A 16,297-nucleotide genomic window follows, 5' to 3' on the forward strand; every position below is an offset into this window, starting at 1 on the left:
TTTTCCTTTAGAATATTCTAGTATAATTCAAAATTCATTGTCCCATCAATGATGGCAAGTCGTCCTGGGCCAGATGCATCAAAACAGGCCCAAACCATGATACCATTACCACAGTGTTTCACAGATGGTATAAGGTTTTTATGCTGGAATGCAGTGTTCTCCGTTCTCCAAACATAACACTTCTCATTTAATCTAAAAAGCTCTATTTTGTCCACAAAACATTGTTCCAATAGCCTTCTGGCTTGTCCAGGTGATCTTTAGGAAACTGCAGATATGCAGCAATGTTCTTTTTGAAGAGCAGTGTCTTTCTCCTTACAATCTTGCCATGCACACTATTGTTGTTCAGTGTCCTCCTGATGGTTGACTCATGAGCATTAATATTAGCTAATGCGAGAAAGGCCTTCAGTTGCTAAGAGGTTACTTTGGGTTCCTTTGGGACCTTGCAAACTATGCTCTTGGAATGATCTTTGTTGGTCGACCAATTCGGGGGATGGTAATAAAGGTCTGGATTTCCTCCATTCGTACACAATCTGACTATTGATTGGTGGAGTCCAAACACTTTAGAGATTGTTTTGTAACCTTTTCCAGTCTGATGATCATCAACAGCTCTTCTTCTGAGTTCCTCACAAATTTCCTTTGTCCGTGGCATGATACACATCAACAAACATGTGTTGTCAACATCAGACTTTGTGGGTCATTCCGACCAATTCGCACGCAGTGGTTCTTCGCTGTGGTGCGAACGGGTCGGAAATGTGCATGCGCGGTGGATGCATTGCGCATGCACGTCATTGCCTGGCGATAATCAATCGCAAGAAGACGAACAGATGGGAGGCGTTCCGGGGCGGATACTCACCGTTTTTCAGGCGTGGTGAGTCCAACACAGGTGTGTCGAGGCATTTGGAGGGCGGATGTCTGACGCCAGGATCGGCACCTTCATCGCTGGATCCGTCGCACTGGGTGAGTAACTGCAGCCCTAGTCTTGTTTTACTTGAAACTTTTTTAGTATAGCAGGGCTGCACAAGCGATCGCAGCCCTGCTATGCTAAAATACACTCCCCCATAGGTGGCGTCTAGTTGATCGCACGAGCAGTAAAAAGTTGCTACATGCGATCAACTCGGAATGACTTCCTTTGATAGATCCCTGTTCTTTTAAAAAGACAGGTTGTCAACTTATATCTGATTGTCATCTCATAGATTGAAAATAAATTACTCTAATTTCACCTTCAAAATATCTGCTAAGCCTAAAGATTCACATGCCTTTGCCACTCACAAATATGTGATATTGGATTATTATCCTCAAAAAAAAATGAGCACGTCTAATTTTTTCGTCTCATTTGGTTGACTAGATTCTCTTTATCTACTTTTAGGACTTGTGTGAAAATCTAAGGTAGCTCTAGGCCAAATTTCAGCAGAAATATAGAAAATTCTGAAGGGTTCACAAACTGTCAAGCATCATTGTATATAAGGGAAGTTGGGACATTTACTACATATAATAGAATGGTGTCTCTAACTATCTATCATATATCTAGATAGATAGAGAGAAAGAGACACAGAGATAAACATAATTCTCTACACTTACCATTCCCAGTTTTGGGGTATAAAGTGGCATGTGACCACACTGTACAAATAAAAATCACAGGGCTCAATACTCACCATAATAAACTCACTCACCCTAACAAACAGTGGGGTCTTAGTTTTTGAACTGATCAATGCATTTAATCTTGCAGCCCAACATCAAGGTACCCATATCACTACAATTCCTACTCAATCATTATAATTATAAACCTGGTAATACAATCACCAGCGGTAGGGGCTGCAGCCATGCAGAACCCATGACTCAGCATTAGGCTTCCCTCTCCTAAACCCGCCTCCAGACTATCACTGGCTAATTCACAGGAGTCTGGGGGCAAATTTAGTAGATTGAAGCCTAATGCAGAGTCCTGGGTTCTGCATGGCAGCTGTAGTATACAGCACAGCTGCAGATCCCAGACATATGCCGGGTTAATTAAATAATTAACTAAAACACTTAAAAACATTAATCCACTGCACTTGCAATTCCCAGGTTTGGGGTGTGAAGTGGCATGTGACCACATTTGGGAGCAATCTTAAATGCATTGATCAATTCATGAACTAAAACCCTACTGTTTGTTATGGTAAGTAAGTGGGTTTTATATGGTAAGACACAATACTGTGATCCATGTCACTCCATTGCAAGAGTTCTGGGAAATCTGTGTCTGGCAAGGGGCTGCAGTGTCCATCCAGGGGTGCTCTGTCCATCCATCAAGGGTCTGCTGTGTCCTCCAGGGTTTATCTGTCTGTCCATAAAGGTACTGCTATGTCCTCCAGGTTTGCTCTGTCCATCCAGAGAGGGGCTGCTGTGTCCTCCATGGGTGCTCTGTCTGTCCAGAAAGGGACTGCTGTGTCCGACAAGGGGCTGCTGTGTCCATACAGGGATGCTCTGTCCATTCATCAAGGGGCTGCTGTGTCTGATATGGTGTTGCTGGGATGATCCAGGGGTGCTCTGTCAATCTAGGGGTGCTCTGTCCCAATGTAAAAGAAATAAAAGCTATATATATACACACAGTATATAGGTGCTATACCCCAGTGTACTATACTATTATTTATCTGTGACACTGCCAGTCAGACCGCAGTGTAATAATCATACACACATTGTGGAACTGATACCCTAACCGTAGGTGGTCCATCCCCAGGGGTGCTTTGTTGTACATAAAGGGGTGCTGTGTCCATCCACAGGGGTGCTTTGTTGTATATAAATGAGTGCTGTGTCCATCCCCAGGGGTGCTTTGTTGTACATAAAGGGATGCTGTGTTGTCAATCAAGAGACTGCTGTGCCTGACAAGGGGCTGCTGTGTCCATCCAGGGGTGCTTTGTCAATCTAGGGGTGCTCTGTTGGTCCATCAAGGGGTGTATGTGTCCTCCAGGGGTGCTCTGTTCATCCATTAAGGGGCTGCTGCGTCCTCCAAGGATGCTCTGTTCATCCATAAAGGGGCTGCTGTGTCCTCCAGGGGTACTCTATCCATACATAAAGAGGTTGCTGTGTCTGACAAGAGGCTGCTGTGTCCATCCATCCAGGGGTTCTGCCCCAGTGTAAAATTTGTCACAACTGAGGGCCTGAGCTGACGGGAGGCAGCCTCAGTTGTAGGGGCTGAGATGTAACGGAACCTGGGAGGTTGTATCAGACCCCTAGACATGTAAGTAACATGTAGAATAACTGCCCGAAGGCGTGACCACGACAACCAGGATAAAAGTCAATGATGTTTATTATGACAAACTCCGTAACACAGCAGCAGTAAAAGGAAACATAAAAGTCAACAGAGGATAAATACAATTCCTGGGTACTACAGGGTGGCAAGGGCCACAGGCACTGGTAGTGTGAGACAGTTCTTATAATCTTCTAGTTGGAAAGTCCTTACCAGGCCTGACTGTAGCAATGGAGAGAACCCAGGATCGTACCAGCTGATGTTCCAGGAAAGGCTGGGCTGCTGAAGGTAAAACGGCTGCTGTGGATACTGGCTGGAACCAGACTGTTGTTGGTACGGAGTGGATACTGGCTGGAACCAGTTAAATAATAAACGAACTTGAGAGCGATGAAATAATAATGAAGTTTGGAGTTTGAGAGCGGTGAAATAATAATACCGGTGGAGAGTGGTAAACTGCAGAAAAGGACACCGGCCCTTTAAGAGAAGCTATACACTGCTGGAAGCTGGGCTGGAAGCAGGTGATTGTTTGAGAGCGGTGAAATAATAATACCAGTGGAGAGTGGTAAACTGCAGAAAGGACACCGGCCCTTTAAGAGAAGCTGTACACTGCTGGAAGCTGGGCTGGAAGCAGGTGATTGTTGTAGCTGGAAACAGGTGAGTCCAGAATGGATCGGAGAGTCAGGCTACACCGCAGATGGAATGCTGGTGCGGGTCTCTATAGCAGAAGTCTGGAGACAGGAGCTGGAACCTGGAAGACAACCACAGGAGAGAGACAAACTGGAACTAGGTTAGACAACCAAAGCACTGACGCCTTCCTTGCTCAGGCACAGCTTACTTATACCTGCAGCAAGGAAAGGGTTGGCTAGGCAATTATGCAAATCAACAATACAGACAGCAGATTGGTGGAAATGATCAGATGACAAAATCCAAGATGGCTGCGCCCATGCAGACACTTGGAGGGAAGTTTGGTTTGTAATCCATGTGAGAATTGAAACAGTAATGGCGACGCCGGCCACAGGAGACAGGAGACGCCAGACTGACAAGCGCACATTTAACCACGCGGGCACAGCGGAGGCCGCGGCTGATGAAATCACCACTCTGACATTCTGCATGTGGAAACTCAGGAACAGCGGGATCCAGTCCTGGAACGCTGAGCCAGCCTTAGGAGGCATCTGAAGGGTAAGTAATGGCGTCCAGATACCCGGATCGTGACAGCACCCCCCCTTTAGGAGTGGCCCCAGGACACTTCTTAGGCTTTAAAGGAAACTTTGCGTGGAAATTTCGGACCAAGGCAGGAGCATGGACGTCTGAGGCATTGGTCCAAGAGCGTTCTTCAGGACCATAGCCCTTCCAGTCAATGAGGTATTGTAACTGACCGTAACGGAAACGTGAGTCCAAAATCTTGGCCACCTCGTACTCGACTCCCCGTTGAGTCTGAACTTTGGGAGCTGGAGGAAGTGCGGAATGAAACCGATTCAAGATTAGCGGTTTCAACAAAGAAACATGAAATGTCCTGGGTATTTTCAAGAAGGATGGTAACAGTAACCTGTAGGCAACAGGATTGATGACTTGTTCAATCTTGAAGGGTCCGATGTAGCGAGGTGCAAATTTCATGCTGAGAACTCTCAACCTCAAATTCTTCGTGGACAGCCACACACGATCACCCACCTTGAGAGCAGGAACCGCTCTACGCTTCCTATCGGCAAACTTCTTATACCTGAATGAGGCTTTAAGCAGGGCTGCGCGGACGTTCCTCCAGTTATTTGAAAACTGACGCAAGGTGACATCCACTGCTGGAACAGAAGTTGCGGGAAGCGGTTGGAATTCTGGGACTTTAGGGTGGAATCCATAATTAATGAAGAATGGTGTAGAAGAAGATGAGGAATGGTATTGATTGTTGTGGCTGAACTCGGCCCAAGGAAGGAGTTGAACCCAGTCATCTTGAGAGGAAGACACATATATACGGAGGAAGGCCTCCAAGTCCTGATTCACCCTCTCGGTTTGACCATTGGTCTGAGGATGGTAAGCCGTGGAAAACTTTAACTTGACTTGGAGGGCTTGACACAAACTTCGCCAAAATTTGGCTACAAATTGTACTCCACGATCCGAGATGATCTCTTCAGGAAGACCGTGAAGTCGGAAGATCTCTTGTATAAACACTTGAGCCAACTTGGAAGCTGACGGAAGACCGGTGAGAGGGATGAAATGTGCCATCTTGGTGAACCGGTCAACTACCACCCAGATGGTATTAAACTTGTTGCAGATAGGTAGATCGGAAACAAAGTCCATCGACAAATGGGTCCAAGGTCGACGGGGAACAGATAATGGAACCAGTTGCCCCGCAGGCGACTGGCGGGAGACTTTGTGTTGGGCACACTTTGGGCAGGAGGCAATAAATTCCATAACGTCCTTCTTCAGAGTTGTCCACCAGTAGGACCTAGAAATAAATTCAAGGGTTTTCTGAATGCCTGTATGTCCAGCAAAACGGGAAGCATGGGCCCAATGCATGAGCTTCTTCCTTAGAACTGTCTTAACAAAACTTTTCCCTGGTGGAGGCGTAGAGTCCATCCCTACCGTGGAGAATGCCAACGGATTAATAATAGGATGCTTGTCTGCAGACTCGGACTCATTTTCTTGCTCCCATGAGCGGGAAAGGGCATCGGCCTTACGATTCTGAGAACCCGGACAGAACTGGAGTTTAAAGTCAAACCTAGAGAAGAAAAGTGCCCATCTGGCCTGACGAGGATTCAGACATTGTGCGCCTTTGAGATATAAATGATTTTTGTGGTCGGTAAGTATGGTGATTGAGTGGGAAGCTCCCTCCAACAGGTATCTCCACTCCTCCAGAGCGAGCTTGATGGCTAGCAACTCCTGATCGCCAATGGCATAGTTGCGCTCAGCTGGGGAGAACTTCCGGGAGAAGAAACTGCAAGGATGTAGATGTCCATCTTTGGCCCTCTGGGATAACACTGCTCCTACTCCAACGGAGGAGGCATCTACCTCTAAGATAAAAGGAGAGTCGGTGTCGGGCTGTTTCAGAACTGGTGCAGAGATGAACCGTTGCTTCAGAAGGTGAAAGGCCTGTGTAGCTTCCTCGGACCACTTGGACGGATTAGCACCTTTCTTGGTTAATGCAGTGATAGGCGCCACAATGGTGGAAAAGTCTCGTATAAATTTTCTATAATAATTGGCGAACCCTAAGAACCTCTGGACCCCTTTGAGGCTTAAGGGTATAGGCCAATTCTGGATTGCTTGGAGTTTCTCAGGATCCATCTCTAGTCCGGAACCGGACACAATGTAACCTAGAAACGGAATGGTTTTAACTTCAAACACACACTTCTCCAATTTACAATAGAGGTGATTGACACGGAGACGGGAAAGAACCTCTTTTACCCAGAAACGATGATCTTCGAGATTATTAGCAAAGATGAGGATGTCGTCTAGATAAACCACGACACGGCGGTACAAGATGTCCCTGAAAATCTCATTCACGAAGTGCTGGAAGACTGCTGGAGCGTTGCTCAATCCGAAGGGCATGACGAGGTACTCATAATGTCCGTCACGGGTGTTAAAGGCGGTCTTCCACTCGTCACCCTCACGGATTCAGATGAGATTGTAGGCACCCCTCAAGTCCAGCTTTGTGAAAATAGTTGCACCACTAACTCTATCAAAGAGCTCGGTAATCATGGGTAAAGGGTATCGGTTCTTGACGGTAATGTCGTTCAGACCTCTGTAGTCGATGCACGGACGCAGACCACCGTCTTTCTTCTTAACGAAGAAGAAGCCTGCGCCGGCTGGAGAAGAAGATGGTCGGATGAAACCCTTCGCCAGGTTCTCTTTGATGTACTCTTCCATGGAGTGTGTCTCAGGCAGAGACAACGGATAAGTTCGGCCTCGCGGTGGAACCTTCCCTGGAATGAGGTCGATTGGGCAGTCCCATTCTCTATGAGGAGGAAGGATATCAGCAGAGGCTTTACTGAACACGTCCGTGAAGTCTTGATATGGAGGAGGCGGAACATCAGATGACCTGGGGAAGGAAGAACAAACAGGAAGAACTTTGGCTAAACAAGTCTCAGCACAGGAGGGACCCCATGCCAGTATTTGCGTAGTCGTCCAGTCAATTGATGGGTTGTGGAGACGGAGCCATGGAAGGCCTAAAACCACTGGATGTGTGGCTCTTGGAATCACTAAAAAAGAAATATACTCAGAATGAAGAACTCCCACTCTCAGACGAACTGGAAGAGTCCTTAAGGAAATGACTGCGTCAAAAATCTTGCTGCCATCCACGGCAGTCAAAGAGATGGACGAGGACAGTCTCTCGGTGGGTAGGGACCACCGTTTAACATAAGCTTCGGTTATGAAATTCCCAGCTGCTCCGGAATCAAGGAGGGCAATGACGTTCCTGTAACGTTGAGCAATTTGGAGCGACACTGGGAGGTTACAGTCATGAGGAGATGGAGAGGAGATCATTACTTCTAGCCGGCCCTCTCCTTGGCGAGCTAGGATCTGGAGTTTCCCGGACGTTTGGGACAGGCATTGATAGTGTGCGACGGAGCTGCACAGTAGAGACAGAGAGACTCAGAGAGACGTCTTCGGCGCTCAGCGGGAGATAGACGGGAACGACTAATTTGCATAGGCTCATCCTTGGATGGAGATGGTTGACGAGGAGGAGGAGCAGAAGATTTAGGAGTAGATGATCTTCCTCGCTCGGTTGCTCTCTCTCTGAAACGTAGATCAACCTTCGTGCAAAGAGAAATTAGCTCATCCAACTTAGAGGGCAAGTCTCTGGTAGCTAACTCATCCTTGATGCGTTCTGATAAGCCATGCCAGAATGCAGCATACAGGGCCTCGTCGTTCCATGCCAGTTCGGATGCCAGGATTTTAAACTGTATAAGATACTGTCCCACAGTACGTGTTCCCTGGCGTAAACGGAGAATCTCAGATGAAGCAGATGTTATCCGGCCTGGCTCGTCGAAGATGCGCCTGAATGTAGCTACAAAGTCAGTATAGGTGGATAGCAGGGGATCAGACTTCTCCCATAAAGGTGATGCCCAGTCAAGGGCTGAGCCACTGAGAAGGGAGATGATATAGGCAATTTTGGTACGGTCACTGAAGAAATTGCCAGGTAGAAGCTCAAAGTGGATTTCACATTGATTGAGAAATCCCCTGCAGAACCTTGGAGATCCATCAAATTTTGCTGGCGTTGGAAGATGAAGATGTGGACTGGAAATGGGTAAGGTGGGTGGGGTTACAGCTGGTGTCACTGTAGTTGACGCACCGGACGTGCCAGGTCCACGGAGGGTCGTTTGAATCCCATCCAGCCGTGTAGAGAGATCCTGGAGACAGCGGATGATGTGGCCCTATGCAGCCTCCTGATGTTCAAGTCGGGCTGCCAGTTCTTGCATCGGCCTGGCCGCTTGATCCTGGTCTCCGGCTGGATTCATTAGGTCAGTGCTTACTGTCACAACTGAGGGCCTGAGCTGACGGGAGGCAGCCTCAGTTGTAGGGGCTGAGATGTAACGGAACCTGGGAGGTTGTATCAGACCCCTAGACATGTAAGTAACATGTAGAATAACTGCCCGAAGGCGTGACCACGACAACCAGGATAAAAGTCAATGATGTTTATTATGACAAACTCCGTAACACAGCAGCAGTAAAAGGAAACATAAAAGTCAACAGAGGATAAATACAATTCCTGGGTACTACAGGGTGGCAAGGGCCACAGGCACTGGTAGTGTGAGACAGTTCTTATAATCTTCTAGTTGGAAAGTCCTTACCAGGCCTGACTGTAGCAATGGAGAGAACCCAGGATCGTACCAGCTGATGTTCCAGGAAAGGCTGGGCTGCTGAAGGTAAAACGGCTGCTGTGGATACTGGCTGGAACCAGACTGTTGTTGGTACGGAGTGGATACTGGCTGGAACCAGTTAAATAATAAACGAACTTGAGAGCGATGAAATAATAATGAAGTTTGGAGTTTGAGAGCGGTGAAATAATAATACCGGTGGAGAGTGGTAAACTGCAGAAAAGGACACCGGCCCTTTAAGAGAAGCTATACACTGCTGGAAGCTGGGCTGGAAGCAGGTGATTGTTTGAGAGCGGTGAAATAATAATACCAGTGGAGAGTGGTAAACTGCAGAAAGGACACCGGCCCTTTAAGAGAAGCTGTACACTGCTGGAAGCTGGGCTGGAAGCAGGTGATTGTTGTAGCTGGAAACAGGTGAGTCCAGAATGGATCGGAGAGTCAGGCTACACCGCAGATGGAATGCTGGTGCGGGTCTCTATAGCAGAAGTCTGGAGACAGGAGCTGGAACCTGGAAGACAACCACAGGAGAGAGACAAACTGGAACTAGGTTAGACAACCAAAGCACTGACGCCTTCCTTGCTCAGGCACAGCTTACTTATACCTGCAGCAAGGAAGGCTGACACAAACACCTGGCCCATCTAGGAGTGGCACTGCAGTGTCACGCAGGATGGCCCTTCCAAAAAACACTCCCCAAACAGCACATGACGCAAAGAAGAAAAAAAGAGGCGCAATGAGGTAGCTGTGTGAGTAAGATAAGCGACCCTAGTGGCCGACACAAACACCTGGCCCATCTAGGAGTGGCACTGCAGTGTCACGCAGGATGGCCCTTCCAAAAAACACTCCCCAAACAGCACATGACTCAAAGAAGAAAAAAAGAGGCGCAATGAGGTAGCTGTGTGAGTAAGATAAGCGACCCTAGTGGCCGACACAAACACCTGGCCCATCTAGGAGTGGCACTGCAGTGTCACGCAGGATGGCCCTTCCAAAAAACACTCCCCAAACAGCACATGACGCAAATAAAAATGAAAGAAAAAAGAGGTGCAAGATGGAATTGTCCTTGGGCCCTCCCACCCACCCTTATGTTGTATAAACAGGACATGCACACTTTAACCAACCCATCATTTCAGTGACAGGGTCTGCCACACGACTGTGACTGAAATGACGGGTTGGTTTGGACCCCCACCGAAAAAGAAGCAATTAATCTCTCCTTGCACAAACTGGCTCTACAGAGGCAAGATGTCCACCTCATCATCATCCTCTGATATATCACCGTGTACATCCCGCTCGTCACAGATTATCAATTCGTCCCCACTGGAATCCACCATCTCAGCTCCCTGTGTACTTTGTGGAGGCAATTGCTGCTGGTCAATGTCTCCACGGAGGAATTGATTATAATTCATTTTAATGAACATCATCTTCTCCACATTTTCTGGAAGTAACCTCGTACGCCGATTGCTGACAAGGTGAGCGGCGGCACTAAACACTCTTTCAGAGTACACACTTGTGGGAGGGCAACTTAGGTAGAATAAAGCCAGTTTGTGCAAGGGCCTCCAAATTGCCTCTTTTTCCTGCCAGTATAAGTACGGACTGTCTGACGTGCCTACTTGGATGCGGTCACTCATATAATCCTCCACCATTCTTTCAATGGTGACAGAATCCTATGCAGTGACAGTAGACGACATGTCCGTAATCGTTGTCAGGTCCTTCAGTCCGGACCAGATGTCAGCATCAGCAGTCGCTCCAGACTGCCCTGCATCACCGCCAGTGGGTGGGCTCGGAATTCTGAGCCTTTTCCTCGCACCCCCAGTTGCGGGAGAATGTGAAGGAGGAGATGTTGACAGGTCGCGTTCCGCTTGACTTGACAATTTTGTCACCAGCAGGTCTTTGAACCCCAGCAGACTTGTGTCTGCCGGAAAGAGAGATCCAAGGTAGGTTTTAAATCTAGGATCGAGCACGGTGGCCAAAATGTAGTGCTCTGATTTCAACAGATTGACCACCCATGAATCCTTGTTAAGCGAATTAAGGGCTCCATCCACAAGTCCCACATGCCTAGCGGAATCGCTCCCTTTTAGCTCCTCCTTCAATGCCTCCAGCTTCTTCTGCAAAAGCCTGATGAGGGGAATGACCTGACTCAGGCTGGCAGTGTCTGAACTGACTTCACGTGTGGCAAGTTCAAAAGGTTGCAGAACCTTGCACAACGTTGAAATCATTCTCCACTGCGCTTGAGACAGGTACATTCCACCTCCTATATCGTGCTCAATTGTATAGGCTTGAATGGCCTTTTGCTGCTCCTCCAACCTCTGAAGCATATATAGGGTTGAATTCCACCTCGTTACCACTTCTTGCTTCAGATGATGGCAGGGCAGGTTCAGGCGTTTTTGGTGGTGCTCCAGTCTTCTGTACGTGGTGCCTGTACGCCGAAAGTGTCCCGCAATTCTTCTGGCCACCGACAGCATCTCTTGCACGCCCCTGTCGTTTTTTAAAAAATTCTGCACCACCAAATTCAAGGTATGTGCAAAACATGGGACGTGCTGGAATTTGCCCATATTTAATGCACACACAATATTGCTGGCGTTGTCCGATGCCACAAATCCACAGGAGAGTCCAATTGGGGTAAGCCATTCCGCGATGATCTTCCTCAGTTGCCGTAAGAGGTTTTCAGCTGTGTGCGTATTCTGGAAACCGGTGATACAAAGCGTAGCCTGCCTAGGAAAGAGTTGGCGTTTGCGAGATGCTGCTACTGGTGCCGCCGCTGCTGTTCTTGCGGCGGGAGTCCATACATCTACCCAGTGGGCTGTCACAGTCATATAGTCCTGACCCTGCCCTGCTCCACTTGTCCACATGTCCGTGGTTAAGTGGACATTGGGTACAACTGCATTTTTTAGGACACTGGTGAGTCTTTTTCTGACGTCCGTGTACATTCTCGGTATCGCCTGCCTAGAGAAGTGGAACCTAGATGGTATTTGGTAACGGGGGCACACTACCTCAAGAAATTGTCTAGTTCCCTGTGAACTAACGGCGGATACCGGACGCACGTCTAACACCAACATAGTTGTCAAGGCCTCAGTTATCCGCTTTGCAACAGGATGACTGCTGTGATATTTCATCTTCCTCGCAAAGGACTGTTGGACAGTCAATTGCTTGGTGGAAGTAGTAAAAGTGGGCTTACGACTTCCCCTCTGGGATGACCATCGACTCCCAGCAGCAACAACAGCAGCGCCAGCAGCAGTAGGCGTTACACGCAAGGATGCATCGGAGGAATCCCAGGCAGGAGAGGACTCGTCAGAATTGCCAGTGACATGGCCTGCAGGACTATTGGCATTCCTGGGGAAGGAGGAAATTGACACTGAGGGAGTTGGTGGGGTGGTTTGCATAAGCTTGGTTACAAGAGGAAGGGATTTACTGGTCAGTGGACTGCTTCCGCTGTCGCCCAAAGTTTTTGAACTTGTCACTGACTTATTATGAATGCGCTGCAGGTGACGTATAAGGGAGCATGTTCCGAGGTGGTTAACGTCCTTACCCCTACTTATTACAGCTTGACAAAGGCAACACACGGCTTGACAAATGTTGTCCGCATTTCTGTTGAAATACTTCCACACCGAAGAGCTGATTTTTTTGGTATTTTCACCAGGCATGTCAACGGCCCTATTCCTCCCACGGACAACAGGTGTCTCCCCGGGTGCCTGACTTAAACAAACCACCTCACCATCAGAATCCTCCTTGTCAATTTCCTCCCCAGCGCCAGCAACACCCATATCCTCCTCATCCTGGTGTACTTCAACACTGACATCTTCAATCTGACTATCAGGAACTGGACTGCGGGTGCTCCTTCCAGCACTTGCAGGGGGCGTGCAAATTGTGGAAGGCGCATGCTCTTAACGTCCAGTGTTGGGAAGGTCAGGCATCGCAACCGACACAATTGGACTCTCCTTGTGGATTTGGGATTTGGAAGAACGCACAGTTCTTTGCGGTGCTTTTGCCAGCTTGAGTCTTTTCATTTTTCTAGCGAGAGGCTGAGTGCTTCCATCCTCATGTGAAGCTGAACCACTAGCCATGAACATAGGCCAGGGCCTCAGCCGTTCCTTGCCACTCCGTGTGGTAAATGGCATATTGGCAAGTTTACGCTTCTCCTCCAACAATTTTATTTTAGATTTTGGAGTCCTTTTTTTACTGATATTTGGTGTTTTGGATTTTACATGCTCTGTACTATGACATTGGGCATCGGCCTTGGCAGACGACGTTGCTGGCATTTCATCGTCTCGGCCATGACTAGTGGCAGCAGCTTCAGCACGAGGTGGAAGTGGATCTTGATCTTTCCCTAATTTTGGAACCTCAACATTTTTGTTCTCCATATTTTAATAGGCACAACTAAAAGGCACCTCAGGTAAACAATGGAGATGGATGGATACTAGTATACTTATGGATGGACCAGCGACTGCCGACACAGAGGTAGCTACAGCCGTGGACTACCGTACTGTGTCTGCTGCTAATATAGACTGGATGATAATGAGATGAAATTAATATATATATATATATATATATATATATATAATATCACTAGTACTGCAGCCGGACAGGTATATATATTTATTATGTAATGACTGATGACGGACCTGCTGGACACTGTCAGCGCAGCAGCACCGCAGACTGCTACAGTAAGCTACTATAGTAGTATGTATCAAGAAGAAAGAGAAAAAAAAAACACGGGTAGGTGGTATACAATTATGGATGGACCAGCGACTGCCGACACAGAGGTAGCTACAGCCGTGGACTACCGTACTGTGTCTGCTGCTAATATAGACTGGATGATAATGAGATGAAATTAATATATATATATATATATATATATATATATATATATAATATCACTAGTACTGCAGCCGGACAGGTATATATATTTATTATGTAATGACTGATGACGGACCTGCTGGACACTGTCAGCTCAGCAGCACCGCAGACTGCTACAGTAAGCTACTATAGTAGTATGTATCAAGAAGAAAAAAAAAACACGGGTAGGTGGTATACATATACAATTATATATATATTATATACAATTATATATATATATATATATATATATTAAACTGGTGGTGATTAATTAAACTGGTGGTCAGGTCACTGGTCACACTATCAGCAACTTGCAAGTAGTACTCCTAAGCAGACAATCACAATATATACTGGTGGTCAGTGTGGTCACAATGGCAGTGTGGCACTCTGGCAGCAGAGTGCCAGCAAAAGTGTGCACTGTACGTTAAAATATGTACTCCTGCTCTCAGACTCTAACTGCTCCCCACTGTTTCCCCCACAAGTCAGATATACAGTCACACTATCACTTCAGCAAGTAGTAGTACTCCTCCTAATGCTCCCCAAAATTACTAAAGTAAATAATACTGTGTCTTTCTCTACTCTAGTAGTCTCACTCTCTATAAACGGAGAGGACGCCAGCCACGTCCTCTCCCTATCAATCTCAATGCACGTGTGAAAATGGCGGCGACGCGCGGCTCCTTATATAGAATCCGAGTCTCGCGATAGAATCAGAGCCTCGCGAGAATCCGACAGCGGGATGATGATGTTCGGGCGCGCTCGGGTTAACCGAGCAAGGCGGGAAGATCCGAGTCGCTCGGACCCGTGTAAAAAAAACTGAAGTTTGGGCGGGTTCGGTTTCCAAGGAACCGAACCCGCTCATCTCTAGTTAAAACACCACTAGTCAGGATCCCGGTGGTCACAATGCTGATGTCATAATCCCGACTAGTTGTGAAATCCCTCCGCCGGAATACCAGTGCCACTGGCTATTCTCCCTCTGTGGGTGTCCATGACACCCTTAGAGGGAGAATATAACCTGTGGCGAGCACAGTGGGCCACCATGCCCGCAGCATGGCAAGCACAGTGAGCCCACAAGGGGTTTTCTAGCGCTCACCCCACTGCCGGCATACTGGTGGCCAGGATGGCACTGTCGGTAAACTGACGGTCGGCATCAAGGCTGCCGGTAATTCATACTGAACCCTGCCATTCACCACACAAAGTGGCAAGGAAAGGCTAGCGCCTTGGACTTTATTCATGACTGCTGGTTCTGCCTCTTAAAAAGATGTAAGTCCTTCTCCCTGTATAAGTGTCTAAAAAATGAAACTCGTTAAGGCACAGGAACAAACTGTGTGCTCAGAACCATCATAAATCCCTGAGGCGAGTCTAAGTATGTATACAGGTTTCATGAAGAGGAGGCTCCTGTTAGGGAATCTGCAGCACTATTTGTGAGAGATGTCTAGAGCTGGTGAGAGGGTCTTCTGCCAATAACAACCCCCGCTGTTCCCTTAGTGCACAACACACACACATACACACCAGTACTTAGGGGGCCACATTGGCTTAAACCTCTAGTAGTAGGGGTTCACACAATATGCTGGAGACCACTAGATAATTAACCTGGAGTTTAGCCACAGGATGACTAACAAAGACAATGGTTAACAGCAGACAGACTGGATACTGGAATGGTGACTGCAGACAGGCTTTACATGATATGGTGACTGAAGGCTGTATGACTAAATTTGGTAACCGGTAACTGAACATTGATAACTGAAGTAACCATGTGTTGCAGGTGCACACAGCCAACTTATGGTTAACTACTGGGAAGCAGAGAGGTGTTGGGTGTGTACTGTGATTGAAAACAGATTACTGTCAGTATGAACCTAGTTGCAGAGAGACTTGCTGGATGATTAGTAACTGTTCTTCAAGTGGGAAATGGGAAAACTACTTAATTAGAATTGTAATAAACCTCCCATAAGGGGATGAAAGGAGGTTGACATAATGACAGTTTTGATGCATGGCTTGCATTGCGTAAACAATATGGCTTAATGAAGTCATTACCAATGCGTGGCTTGCATTGTGTGAACGATAACACCCAAATGGACAATCGGATCAACATTTGGATTGTACCTCCAGTGTGTAGAAGGGGGTTGACATAATGACATCATTACCGATGTGTGGCTTGCATTGTGTAAATGATAATGCCCAAATGGACAATCGGATCAACATTTGGATTGCACCTCCAGTATGTTGAATTTAATAAACTACAAAAATGCGAAAACCCTCACACACTCATTCACTCACTGTCTGACTTATCACTAATTCTCTTACTTCCCGATATGTTAGGAAGATGAAATTTAACATAGGTATTCTACAGGTGGGAAATAGGAAAACTACACAATTAGAATTTTAATAAACCTCCTCTAAGGGGATGAAAAGAGGATTGATATAATGTCGTCATTACTGATGCGTGGCT

The 16,297-nt window shown here is 47.2% G+C and overlaps 1 long non-coding RNA gene across 2 annotated transcripts in view; it reads right to left on the reverse strand.

Annotated features, from left to right (window-relative positions):
• The window catches only part of LOC134911648 (uncharacterized), a 60,358-nt gene that overhangs the window by 15,727 nt on the left and 28,334 nt on the right, over window positions 1–16,297 (reverse strand). Inside the window, exon 5 of one of the 2 annotated variants that reach the window (XR_010176740.1) lies at window positions 9,134–9,532. The exons of the other annotated variant lie outside the window; for it this stretch is intronic. This is a non-coding gene — a long non-coding RNA (uncharacterized LOC134911648). Of the gene's footprint in view, window positions 1–9,133; window positions 9,533–16,297 lie in introns of those variants that run through there. 2 annotated transcript variants of the gene reach the window in all.

The sequence above is a fragment of the Pseudophryne corroboree genome, chromosome 4 (genome assembly GCF_028390025.1).
Source record: "Pseudophryne corroboree isolate aPseCor3 chromosome 4, aPseCor3.hap2, whole genome shotgun sequence".
NCBI lineage: Eukaryota > Metazoa > Chordata > Amphibia > Anura > Myobatrachidae > Pseudophryne > Pseudophryne corroboree.